Source organism: Protopterus annectens, chromosome 6.part0 (assembly GCF_019279795.1).
Source record: "Protopterus annectens isolate FY-2018-M chromosome 6.part0, PAN1.0, whole genome shotgun sequence".
NCBI lineage: Eukaryota > Metazoa > Chordata > Ceratodontiformes > Protopteridae > Protopterus > Protopterus annectens.
Genome location: NC_056737.1, coordinates 1,164,372,872 through 1,164,385,674, shown reverse-complemented (window position 1 = coordinate 1,164,385,674; position 12,803 = coordinate 1,164,372,872).

Sequence of the window (12,803 nt, the reverse complement as noted above, 5' to 3'; positions counted from 1 at the left end):
TAATGCTTTCAGAGCTATAGTTGCTGTGCAGAAACTGTGCACATTTCAGTTCATACCACCACATACCAAAGTAAACAGAACCAGTTCGGGGTTTTGACTTTTTTTGACAGGTACTGACACTTTTATTGATATATTCCCTGTATGTCTCTATTACTCTGCAAATGTCTCATTTATTCAGTACAAACCATACCCATTTTAAATACTGACAGGTGACATTTTACTTCTTTCAATTTATTTGCAATGAATACTACAAGCTAGATTTGTACTCACCAGCCTCATGATGCAACCTTAACAACCTGCTGGCATGGGTGTCCATGTTCGTGGCTCTCTCATCTGCAGCTGTAGAGGAGATAGAGAAACATTTATGCATATCTATCCATCACATACACAGGATGGACTTTAGAAAACACTTATTGATACTTATACTTACACACGTCTGGGACATTCCAAGCCCATGCATCTTGGACCCACCTGTCCAAGAGCTCTCTCTTCCTATGCTTCAAGTCAGCAAAGTGGTGCAGGACCTGCTCACCAGTCTAAGGGATGTCAGTGGCACTGGTGAGATTGCAAGCAATGGTCGCAGGCTTCTGCTTTACATTGGGAGCCCTGGTACTGGTCCTGCAGCAGTCTCACAACATGGTTTTCTACTAGGAGTCTAACCATGACCCTGGACTTCTTAATGGCCCAGTGCTGTACCCGAAAGCACAAACCTTCACCAACACCAGTCATAGTGCCTGCTGTGAGGAGCTACAACTGGGTATGAGCTGTATTCCCAATTGCAAGGTTGAAATAGGGCTGATTTCCTGCCCTTTGCCATGATTGGATGGTTTTAACATGCTGAGCTACGCTAAGCAATGGGCAAATCCACTTAGCAAAAATAAGCATTGTTTAACGGGGTAGATGTTAAGCACTGCTTACCAGTGTGCAAATCTGCTTAGCTATGCTGATTATTGCTAAGCATTGACATTTAAGCAATGGTTACTCCTGCTAAGCACAGCTGAGCACAATTTAGCATTGTTCAGCTTTCATTTTATGGACTATCATTATTATCAGTATTATCATTATCAGTATTATCATTATTATCAGTATTATTAATTATTATTGTTATTATTATTATCATTTTACATGCTTTCATTAAATATTTTGTGGCTACACTGTATGGGACACTTGTGTTTACATGGGGGTTTCACATCTGTACTACATTGACACCTCACATTTGGACCTGAGACACTACCCTGGTTAACAAATATATAATATTCACTACCTATTAATAGGAAAATATACTTTTAGTGCTGTTTTCACAAATAAAAATGAATGGCCTGTATGGGGACTTGAACTGTGAATGACTACATACTAAACAGAAGTTCTAACCACTATGCTATTTCACTTTTCTTACTTTGGCTGTGTAGTTCAATTTAGCTCCTTCTAATGTTTAATCTTTGCTATGCATAGCTGCACGCACACCCATTCAGCTACGCTTAAACTTTATTGGGGATGGCAAAAAAATGAAAGTGTAACATTACTCTTATAAACTTAGAAAGCTGTTAGAATAAATCAATTCATGTTAGCAGACATTTTTTGAAGGATATAAGTTATGCAACACAAATATATGTCACTATTTAGTGACTTCAATCCTTAGATCATCACAATGATTTGCCAGAGGAGAGGAAATTTTATGAGGGAAAGACCAAAAATATAAGGGAAAACTCTGGACATTCTGTGAACATCTGGCCAGTTGAGAGCTATGTTGTGGGGGGCTGTGCTTCTGTATTTCGTCCACAGACATTGTTATCTTGTGATAACAGTGTCCGCAGACACTGTTGGTTGCTTTAGAATTGCTATACGGCAATTATAGACAGCAGGGGTCATGTATACTGTACGAGCAATGCTCGGACACCCCCCCTGTATGCATACACAGCTTGTGTCCATGTAGTGAATACAGCAGTGCACCTTCATTAATATACAAGGCACACTGCTGCTCTATATGCTCATGATCTGCTCTGTGCAGGAATAGCACTATTCCTGCATGTTGTTTAATATATAGGTTCATAGGTTCATACTAGGCTATCTGCCCAAGGGCATTTACAAGCCTAGCCCATAGTTATGTGGCTTTCACCACCCCTTTAGTTTGAATAAAAACTATGCCTATTATTTTGCTGTGCCTCTGTCAAGTAGTGACACTGAAGTAATCCCTGGGGTATATCTGTGATCTCCCATCCATTGGTCAAGATTCCTCTTGAACAAGGCCATCGAGGTGCTCTGCCTCACATGTAACGGGATTTTGTTCCACAGCATAGGGAGTCTCTGGGTGATGAATCTGTCCCTCCAGCACATTATATTTATAACCGTGTCGAGGTTTAAGTCTCCTGCCCTTGTGGTTCTGACGGATCTTTTTTGAGGTGAAGCATATTCATCAAATCTGGGTTTGACATGGCCTTATATGTCAGGCACAGGTCACCTCTGAGCATGCGGTATGAGACTGAATAGAGCTGGAGTTCTTTCAGTCGGGCAGCATAAGACATATTTTTGAGACCCTTTATCCTTTTGGTGAGGAACTTTTGGGGCCTTTCAATCTGCAGCAGGTGTCGGGTCAGATACATTCCGAACAGGGCATTGTACTCAATCATAGGTCTAATGAGTGATGAGTACAGGGGGACGATGACCTCCCTTGATCTAGATGTGAATCCCTTCATGATCAGGTGGGCAATATAGAAGGTTTTCCTAACTACTTTAGCAACATGAGTGTCAAACGAAAGGCTACTGTCAACCTGGGTCCCCAGATCCCTGATGACTTCTTCTGTGCTCAGTGGATTGCCACCTATATGGTAGCTAGGGGTAACCTTGTTTTTCCTGAAAGGTATGACTATGCATTTCTTGGCGTTTAACTTTAGGCCATGGCTCTGGCACCAGTTATCCGTTTCTGTGAGGCCCTTCTGAAGGATATCTGTGTCAGATGTGGTTTGCAGTCATCTGCAAACTTTGTCAGCCATAACCCTCCTGTGTTTTCTTGTACTTCAGAAAAGTAGATGCCGAGCAAGAGTGGACCCAGGACTGAGCCCTGTGGGACACCACTAGTGACAGGCTTTGAGTCTGACATGGCTCCAGCAACTCTGACCCTGTGGGTTCTGTCACTTAGCCAGTTTGCAACCCATCTTGTGATGTATGGGTTTACATTCAAGCTGATGAGTGTTTCGATGATACCTGAGTAGGCCTTTGCCAGGTCGAGGTAGGCTGTATGGGCTGCCTTTCCCTCATCAATGGCCTTGGTGACTGTCTTGAAAAAGTCAACCAAGTTTAAGAGGCAGGATCTGCCTTTGACAAAGCCAAACTGGGTTGTATCCAAAGTCTGCAAGTTCCCTATGTCTTTATTTATGAGTTCCATTATGATCCTCTCCATGACTTTGCAGATAAGGCTTGTCGGGACCACAGTTCCTGAGGTGAGGCTAAGATTAAACAGCTGTCCTAATTGTGGGTTTAATTACCATCCGTCCCATGGATGCTGTGTTTTTGAGATGTTTGGGGGCTACAATCCTCTGGTATAGATATCTCGTTCAGTAATTTTCTCATCATTTTGAACTAATTCTGAGCATATCTGGGAGTCTCCTCCTAGGTTTCTAACATAGCTAAAGAAGGCCTTATGATTGTCTTTTGAGTCCTTGGTGATTTTTCTCTCAAAATTTGCCTTGGATGATTTTATGAGAGCTCTTTTACTTATGATGATCAAAGGTGTCTTACCTTTCAAGGATTTTGCTCTATCTTGTAGTAGCTTCCTCCTTTTGTTGTAGAGCTTGTTTATGGCTGGGGTCCACCAGACTGGACGCTTGCCTTTGGTACAGAGAGTCTTAGTTTTGTTTGGGATAGCCTGATCCATGCAGTCCTGTAGGTGCTGGTAGAAGGCATTTGTAAGTGATTCAGCAGTTTGAGTAATGTTTACCACTGGTTCTGGGGCCTTAAAGGAGACCACACTAGTTTTTAGAAGTGTGAAGTCGGCTTTTGAGAAGTTTTTCACTGTGGTCTTTTTGTTTCAGGTGGGGCGGGATGAGGACCTCCAGCGAGATTAGTTTATGATCTGATCTCACCAGTGATTGAACATTTTGATCCCATGTTCGTGATGATGAGATCAATTATGTTTTCTCCTCTTGTGGGGATGGTGACTAGTTGTTCCATGGCATTTGAGTTTATGAACTCCAGGAATCTTTGGGTTAGAGTGTTTGGGCTTGAGTAGTGTTCCCAGTCTATATTAGGGTAGTTGAAGTCACCTAGTATGATGGTGTTTGGAGATACATTTATCCTCCAATGTTTTCAGGAAGGCCATATGAGGTTCCTGAGTTTGAGAGGGTGGCCTGTAACATGCTACAAATTGCAGAGCAGTCTTGGGATGGTCTCTGATGCATCGTGAGGTGTGGATGTCCTTTATGAATATGGACACCTCCTTTCTTGGTGTTGTCCGGATTTTGGGGCCGAACGACATGAGGTGGAACCTGTTAGTGCTGGGGTGCTCTCAGGAGCCTTGAACCAGGTTTCTGTCACAGCACAGACATCGATGTTCTCCATATTGAGAAGGGCCTCGAGTCCGTGCATCTTGAGATTGAGACTTCTGGCGTTGAGCAGCATTATTTTTTTTGGTGTTCTAGGGTGGTAGGTTTAGAATTTGAGCCTTGCCTAAAAAGGCACTATAGAGCCGGTGACAGGTGAGCATGTCATCCCAGGCAGACAGACATTGGATCCCCTTTGAATGACACCAGAATTTAAGCCAAGCTGATCATCTTATCACTGTATTGTGGCATCATTCTAGGTGAAGGTAGGATACTGCTCAAGGTCAGGGTCATACCTGCCTGGGCTACATAATATGTCCCTTTCATGTAGTGTCATTGACACCAGCATGGACAATGACTGAGTCGTGTGTACCTGCTGTTGAGAGACCTGAGTGCTTATGTTATGTGATTCTAGCGCCCGACAGGCAGCTTACTGTGACCTTCTCCTTACTCAGTCTGGTGACTGTGTGTCTGACTATGGAGTCACCAATGACAAGTGTGTCTGGCATTGTGTTTGGCCTTAAGGGCTGTGACTGTTTGACACTCTGACTGTGTGGTCTATGTGTTGCATGTGTTGGGTCCTGAGGTGGTAGTTGTTTGGGTGTCTGCTTTGGTGGCCTCTGCTGTTTTGGTAGATTTTTGATCAGAGCCTCCGAGTATGTCTTTGTGTGATTATGTGTATGATTTGAAATTGTGATGGTACTATGTGTGACTGGGTATGTATTGTGTGTGGTTTCCTTCTCCTCCTGTCTGGTCTTGCCAGTCCTATGTTGAGAGAGCTCAGCCTCCAGTTTGGCCGTATATTTGCATCTATGTATTTATGTTTTGTGGGAGAAGGAGAGGATTGTCTGTGTACATGAGGCAATTGTAACATTGCTTCAATATTCCCAGGTTCACCAGTTGAGCAGGAGAGGACACTAGCAACTGATCCCTCGACATACTAAGTAGTAGATAAAAAGACTTTCAAAGGACTCCGCGCGAAGTGGGTTTTAGGCTGGTGGGGTACTATCTATAATAAGAGTGCTTTATCAAGGTGCAAGTACTGTAGGAGTAAGTGCTAGGCTTACAGATAGAGAATAGACTACTTGGGAATCAAGTAGAGATGAACCTTTCAGTTATAGGATACGCTGGTTAGATCAGTAGTACAGCTCAAGTGAGGTTGTTTTAAGGGAAAATTTGAAGAGTGTAATTTAGGTGGAATAGTTTAACCTTATTTAACCGCTGCTCTTGTGTGCAACAGTGGCAACTCCGCTAAAAGCGTAAATCAGCTGGCGTTTAACGTTTTAAGCGTTTTATATCAGGGGCTGAAAGCTAGAACTGGCCCAAAACGACCAATAGTCTACAAGTTACTGGCTGAAACCTCACAAAACTGGACCAACAGGCCCACTGGTAAGCAAGGGAACTTCCTACTTCCAAATTAGGCAAAGAATCAGTAACAGGAACTGCAAACAAAGTCCAGGGATCAGCAACTCTGAAACTGAACTACTCTAGCTCAGTAAAGCGGGAAAAGCAAGAGATATATTTTTTTTTTTTTTTTCAGAAACAAGCAGAAACAGATACAGTAGACACTTATAAATGCTATAAATCGGCTATCACAGCCTACAGAAACAATTTGCAACAGTTACAGATTTAAAGTAACAAAATGAGAATTCAAGTGCAATAACAGAATAAATGCAGAAAAACAAATACAATGTATCAGCAAGCAGGCGAAATACAGTCGCTAGGTAATTAGAAGTGGAAAGCCACAAAAAAATATACTTAAATCAGGTAAAGTCGCTTTTTTAGCCTGGGGATATTCTTCCTGTACAAAACCAAAACTCTTGACCCATCAAATTTTGCTGTTTTCTCCTCAGATAATATAATACTAGATATAATCTCAAATGCCAAGTTACTAGCTTTCACCATCAACAATAATCTTCAGTTTTACCTACATATCAGTAACACCATTAAAAAAACATGAAAAACTATGGTCTTTTTATAAAGTCAAATATTACCTGACTGAACATGCTAGAAAATCAACTGTGATTGCTAACCTGATTGCTAGACATCTTTAAGCAGCCCCAGTACTCACTGATCAATACTTCACTCAGTTGCATAGACTGGGACCAATGTTATTACAAAACAGAGAAATTTGATTTTGACGTCCAAGTAGGACACACCATTGCAATGCAGTCAAAAAAACTGAACTGGATGGAGTTTTCTCAGCTACCTCAAATGTGCTCAGGTAAAATTCACCCACTTTTTTTCTGCCAACACTCAAAATGCCCAGCTTTAGGGCCACTGCTCACATGATACTCCCCCATCAGAAAACTACACCCCACAAACAATCTTCTTGTTTATCAACATAAGTCTGGTAACTCACATGGAGATGCACTCTAATCCATGGCCGGACTATGGAAGCTGACTGCTCTTTCTCTCAGGAAACTTGAGAGCTATTTTACTTTTAAAAAGCTCCTGAGGAGTCACTTACTCAAAATATGGTTGTACCACTCCTCTGTCTTTTCTACAACAGCTGTGTTCACCCACATTTTCATGAAACTCTACTACAAGGCTGTGTTTAAGTACAACCTAGAACTTCTTTTGTATATATTGTGACGATCAAAGCTAGTTACTAGGCTTGGAGTCCGCAGGACCATTGAGGATGTTAGCCAAAATTCTCAGTTTCCCTCAAGCACTGTCTGGTTAAGTGACTTGCTCAAGGTCACATAGTAGGCAAATGATAGCTGAGAGAATGAAACCTTGCACGCTCATGCCTTATTCCTCTGTGCCAACTGTCACTGCATGTATCATATTAATACTAAGAGAGCTTTTGTCTACTTTGTGTAGTTGAATTAGTGTGACTATGTATAGCCTTACATATCCAAGTACTGTATTGTTTAGAAATTTGGACTGCCTATTACTGTGTGCTTTAAGATGCTTTAAAATGTTTTCTTGAATTTATTGTCAGACTGTAAATTTTTTGAAGCTTTTCTCCCCAGGCCACCACTGATAATAAGTCTTATGGATTCACAGGAGGTTACTAGGCTAATGGCCCTAACCCCCTTACAAGCCCAGCCATATTTATCCCAAGTTGATCCAGGTGTCAGCAGTTAGGTGAGTGAAGCTCACAGAGGTATGTCTCTATGTAATTACTATCAACTGCCTCTGTTCATGGGGGACATGGGTGTCACCCCAGGAGTGAATTTATGGTCACCCATTCGTTGAGTTAGGTTGCTTTTGAAGATGGTCAGGAAGGATGTCAGAGGCTAGGTTAAGATCCCTGGAGTGAGTGACCCTCATGCAGTTTGATTTACGAATCTGTAGCATTTCCATCAGGCATGAATCAGAAACTGGTCTGTAATCCAGGCACAGGTCACCCCTTAACATCCTGTAGGAGACAGAATACAGTGACATGGTTTTCAATCTTTTTGTGTAGGACTTGTTTTGTGTATCCTGTATTTTCATGGTGAGAAACCTCTCTGGTCTCCCCAGCTGTTGCAGGTGTCTGGTGAGATACATGCAAAAGGGAGCACTGTACTCAATTACTGATGATAGCTGAGTATAATGGAGTTATAACATCCTTAGATCTAGATGCAATGCCTTTACTTATAAGATGTGCCACATAGAAGGATTTCCTTACCACTGTGGAAATGTGGTGGTCAGTGGGTATCTGGGTAGATTTAGCTATGAGTTTTTCTAATTATATCAACCAATTGGTTAATGATAGTTGTAGGGCTATGGGTTGTATAAAATTATTTATAAAGTCTAGGAAATCAGAAATAATGAAGTCATTGTTTTTAGTTACATTAGACACAAATTTGCGTATGGAATAACAGTATGAAAACCTTATAAGAAAACAAGTGATAGTAAGCTGGAAAGAGTACAGTAGAAATTTACCAAGGGCCTCCATGGATGTGAAAATTTAAGTTATTATGAAAGACTAAGATATTTGAACTTTTACCTTGTCTCTTACAGATATTTTAAAGGAGATCTTATTCAGGTATATAGGGCATTTAGAGACAACCACCTCTGGGAATGTTTGGAGTTATCAAAAAGTAGTAGGGAATCATTTAGACAACCTATGTAGAAGAGTCTATAGGAATGAGAAGTGTACTGATTGGTTCTCTGACAGAACAGCTTATGCATGGAACAGAATGCCAAATTACATTAAAGCAAGGACTAGTTTAGATATTTTTAAATACAGTCTGGACACTGATTATGAAAACTGTTTTTTTTTTGTATATTAGCAGGCTAGAAGGACATTAATGCCCATGCCTTAAATATTTGTATACATGTATGTATGTATGTATGTATGTATCTATGTATGTATGTAATATTCAGATTACTATCAACCTGTGTACCCAGATTATGTACCACTGGGTATACACTTAGGGGGTACTGTCTATAATGTCATTTGCAGGGATGTCAGCTTTCCCAAAGGGAATAATAATGCATTTTGGTTTGCATTTAACTTCAGTCCATAGCTTTGGCACTAATTATTTGATTGTGTTAACCCTTTGTGCAGTTTATTGGCATCACTGAAGAACTCAATGATTGCTCCCAATTTGCAACCATCAGTAAACTTGGTCATCCACAGGCCATCCACATTTGCCTAGACTTCTGAGAAATAAATTCCAAACAGTAGAGGGCCCAGCACAGAACCCTGTGCTATGTCAGTTGTGACTGGTGTTTTGCTAGAGGGGAATTCACCACTTTGAGAGTATGTGTCCTGTCATTGAACCAATTGGCTACCCATCTGGTAATGTAGGAGTTAATTCCCAACAGGGAGAGACACAAGTGGGGAGAATGTGTTAATTGTGGCTAGGTTAAGGTAGGTGGTATGCACTGTCTTTCCCTCATCTGGGGACTTGGTGACATTCTCAAAGAAGCCAACCAGGTTTAACAGGCATGATCTACCCTTAACAAATCTGAGCTGCGTTAGATCCAGCGTTTGGAGATTACATATGCCCTTGTTGATAAGGTCCACAATGATTCTTTCCATGGCGTTGCAGAAGAGGCTAGTCAAGGTTATGGATTTATAATTCCCGGGGTCAGTTGATGGTCCCCTTTTGTGCAGATGAATTACTGTTGCTGTCCTGCATTCTGTCAGAGCAGAGCCAGTCTGCAGGCTATGGTTAAACAGGGATCCAAGTGGGTCTGCTAGGTCATGTTTTAAGTTGTTTAAAAGGCATCCTGGGATGTTGTCTGGTCCCATTGATGTCATGTTTTTGGCCTTCAGGAGTACAGAGATGACCTGCTCTCTTGAGATAATAGACTGAGGAATGGTGGCAGGTATACTTTCGGGGATGACTTGTGGAAATTTGGGGGTGACATTTGCTCCACATTTGTCAACTAGCAGGTTGGTTATTACCTTCAGTTGAGTATGGGTGGTGTCATCCACAACCAGTTCAGTGCATAGCTGGGTATTTCCTTTTAGATTTTGGACATAGTTAAAGAATGCCTTGTGATTATTCTTAGCTAGGGTGGCTATTTGTGATTCATAATTAACTTTGGAGGACTTGACAAGATCTCTGATTTGTTTGTTTATGCTAGAGAGGGATTTCTTCCTCTGCAGAGCCACTCCCCTCTTGTTCTTGGACATTAGTTTCTTTCTTTTGTTGTATAGCCTGTTTATACTAGGGGTCCATCAGAGTGGCTTGTTTTTTTTTTGGCAAGTCCTGGTTTTCATCCAGTCAGGTGCAGTCTATTCTATACAACTGCTTAAGTGGTTATACAGGCCATTGGTGTACACCTCTGCATAGGAGTCCATGTCATCTGTGTTCAAGGGCTCTTAGAAACGTCTTATATCATTGCTTAGTAGGAGGTAATTTGTCTTGGAAAAATTAAGCATTTTGTGAGCTTGATGGGGTATCTGGCCTTATAATTACATAAAAAGATACTGTTTTAAAGTCCGCTCTTACCAGGGAGGACATCACACAGGGGAGAGGGGTGCAATGGTCTCCCATATTAGTCACTACTATAACCAGGACTTTTAAGCCTCTCATGGGTGTGTTGACTAGCTGTTTCAGAGCATTTGCATTGACAGTCCAAAAACCTCTGAGCCTGCATGTTTGTGGTCGTGTATGTTTTGAATAATTAAAATCACCTATGAGTAAGGTGCTTGTCTGTATGGCAAGTGACTACAGTAAGTCCAGGTATGCAGTGTGCTTTTCCTGGTTCATGGTGGGGGCTCTACAGCTAGCTATGATGTGGTAGGGAGTTTTGCCTATGGTTAACTGAACATGGAGTAGCTTGAAGGAGAGAGAGAAAGAGTCATACTGTGTGATTAGTTTTGACGTGCACTTATCCTTAATGAAGACGGATACACCTCCTCTCTTGGTTCTTTCAAGCTCAGTTTGTGGTCTGAACATGTACAAGGCATTGTAGCCCTGGATGGCTGGCCTGCTTTCCATGGATTTGAACCATGTCTTGGTGACTGCACAAATGTCAGCATCTTCCAAGGAGAGGAGTGCTTCCACGGAGTGCAGTTTTTGCATTAAGCAGCAGTACTTTGAGTTTATCTAGGGTGCATTTTGTTATGTTGGGAGGTTATTTTGACAGCACTTAAAAAAAGCACAATAGGGGTTGCTAATGCCTTTGCCAGTATCGGAAAGCCTAGAGAAGACAGGTGCAGACCATCTCTGGCAAAGCACCATTGCCTGTCGACCATGTCATTAAAGGCTGACAGATATTGGATCCCTTTGGACTGACATCAGAAACAAAGCCAATTATTAAAGTCAATCATTTTTTGTTTGCATTGTAGCATCATCCTTGGAGAAGGCAGAATGCTGCTGAAGGCTAGGCTTATACCTGCCTGTGACACATAATCTGAGAGCTCAGTCATATCTCTCTTTATATAGTCCAGTGAGGTATATCTCAAGTCATTCACCCCCACATGGTCTATGATGGAGTCATACTGGTACTTGTGGTTGACTGCCTTGAGTGCTTGAGTGACTTGACAGATACTAGTACCTGAAGGGCAGCTAACCAAACCTCACTCATCCAGCCTGGTGAGGGGAACATCTGTTTGTCTCTCTATGGAGTCTCCTATGACCAGTACATTGGGTTTTGTGGTGTTACACCTTATGGGCTTGTTTGTTGAGACACTGGTGTGTGTGTGTGTGTGTGTGTGTGTGTGTGTGTGTGTGTGTGTGTGTGTGTGTGTGTGTGTGTGTGTGTGTGTGTGCTATTATGTGCTGTGGTTGTTTTTTGCATTGTTGTGTGTATGGTCTCTGAAGGCACCATTTAGGAGGCCTCTGGTCGTTTGGTAAGTTACTAGTGAATACCTCCTCATGTGTGGGTTTATGTGCTCTGTCCTTATTTAGTGTGGGAAGTGATGTGTGTGTGCTAACTACCTGCTTGGCATTCAGTTTGTCCATATATGAGAGTCTTGCTTCCAATTTCATAATGTAATTAGATCACTCACATAAAGTATTTGTTTATTTCAGGAGTAAGTGGTTGTCAGTATATGTAAGGCGATTGCTACACTGACTCAGGATACACATGTCCATCAGGCTGGCCCAAGAGATAATGGGAAACTGCCTATGCATGGTGGCAGGTGCTTACTGTATGTTTTATGAGGGAAAGAAATAGGTTAATTTGACAGGACTGTGCTGGTAGTTCAGAGACCACAAGAGGGACCTATGCTTTGTGTAGGCTAAGGTTGACCAATAAGGCAATGCTGGCAACAACTAAGTTACTCCTAGAGCAGCAGAAAAGCTTGGAAGGGTTTCACTGACAGCTGTTTGGGAAAACCAGATCTTCAAGGCTTTTGCATCTATACAGGGCACTGCTAACCACTACTGCACAGAGAGCAGCATCGTGCAAATACGAGCTTAAATACAAGCACAGAGGTACAAAATTTAAGCTAACTACCAATCAGGAAAGCACACAATAAGCCTTCCACCAGCAATCCACAGCTCATGTTGGATCAGTACATTTCTGCCACAAGAATGCAGAAAAAAAAGTCATAATGTAGAATGGATGGTTTGGAGCCAAAGTGTAAGAAGACCCCACAGACTAGCTACAACAGCCCTTGAACTATTAGATATAAAGTGATATAATGCAATTAACTACTTAAAGCAGCAGTATACAGCACAGTTTTTTAAGTAAGATGCAGAAATAGCAGCAAATAAATTAAGAAACTGCCTTTATGTTTGTAGGTCTGTATATTGTTTGTTATTGTTTTATTCTCTGTTATATCGTTTTCTCTTCTTTTTTTTTTTTTATATATAAATAAAAAAAAAAATTGAAAAAAAAAAATTAAGAAACTGTTAAAATATAGCAAGA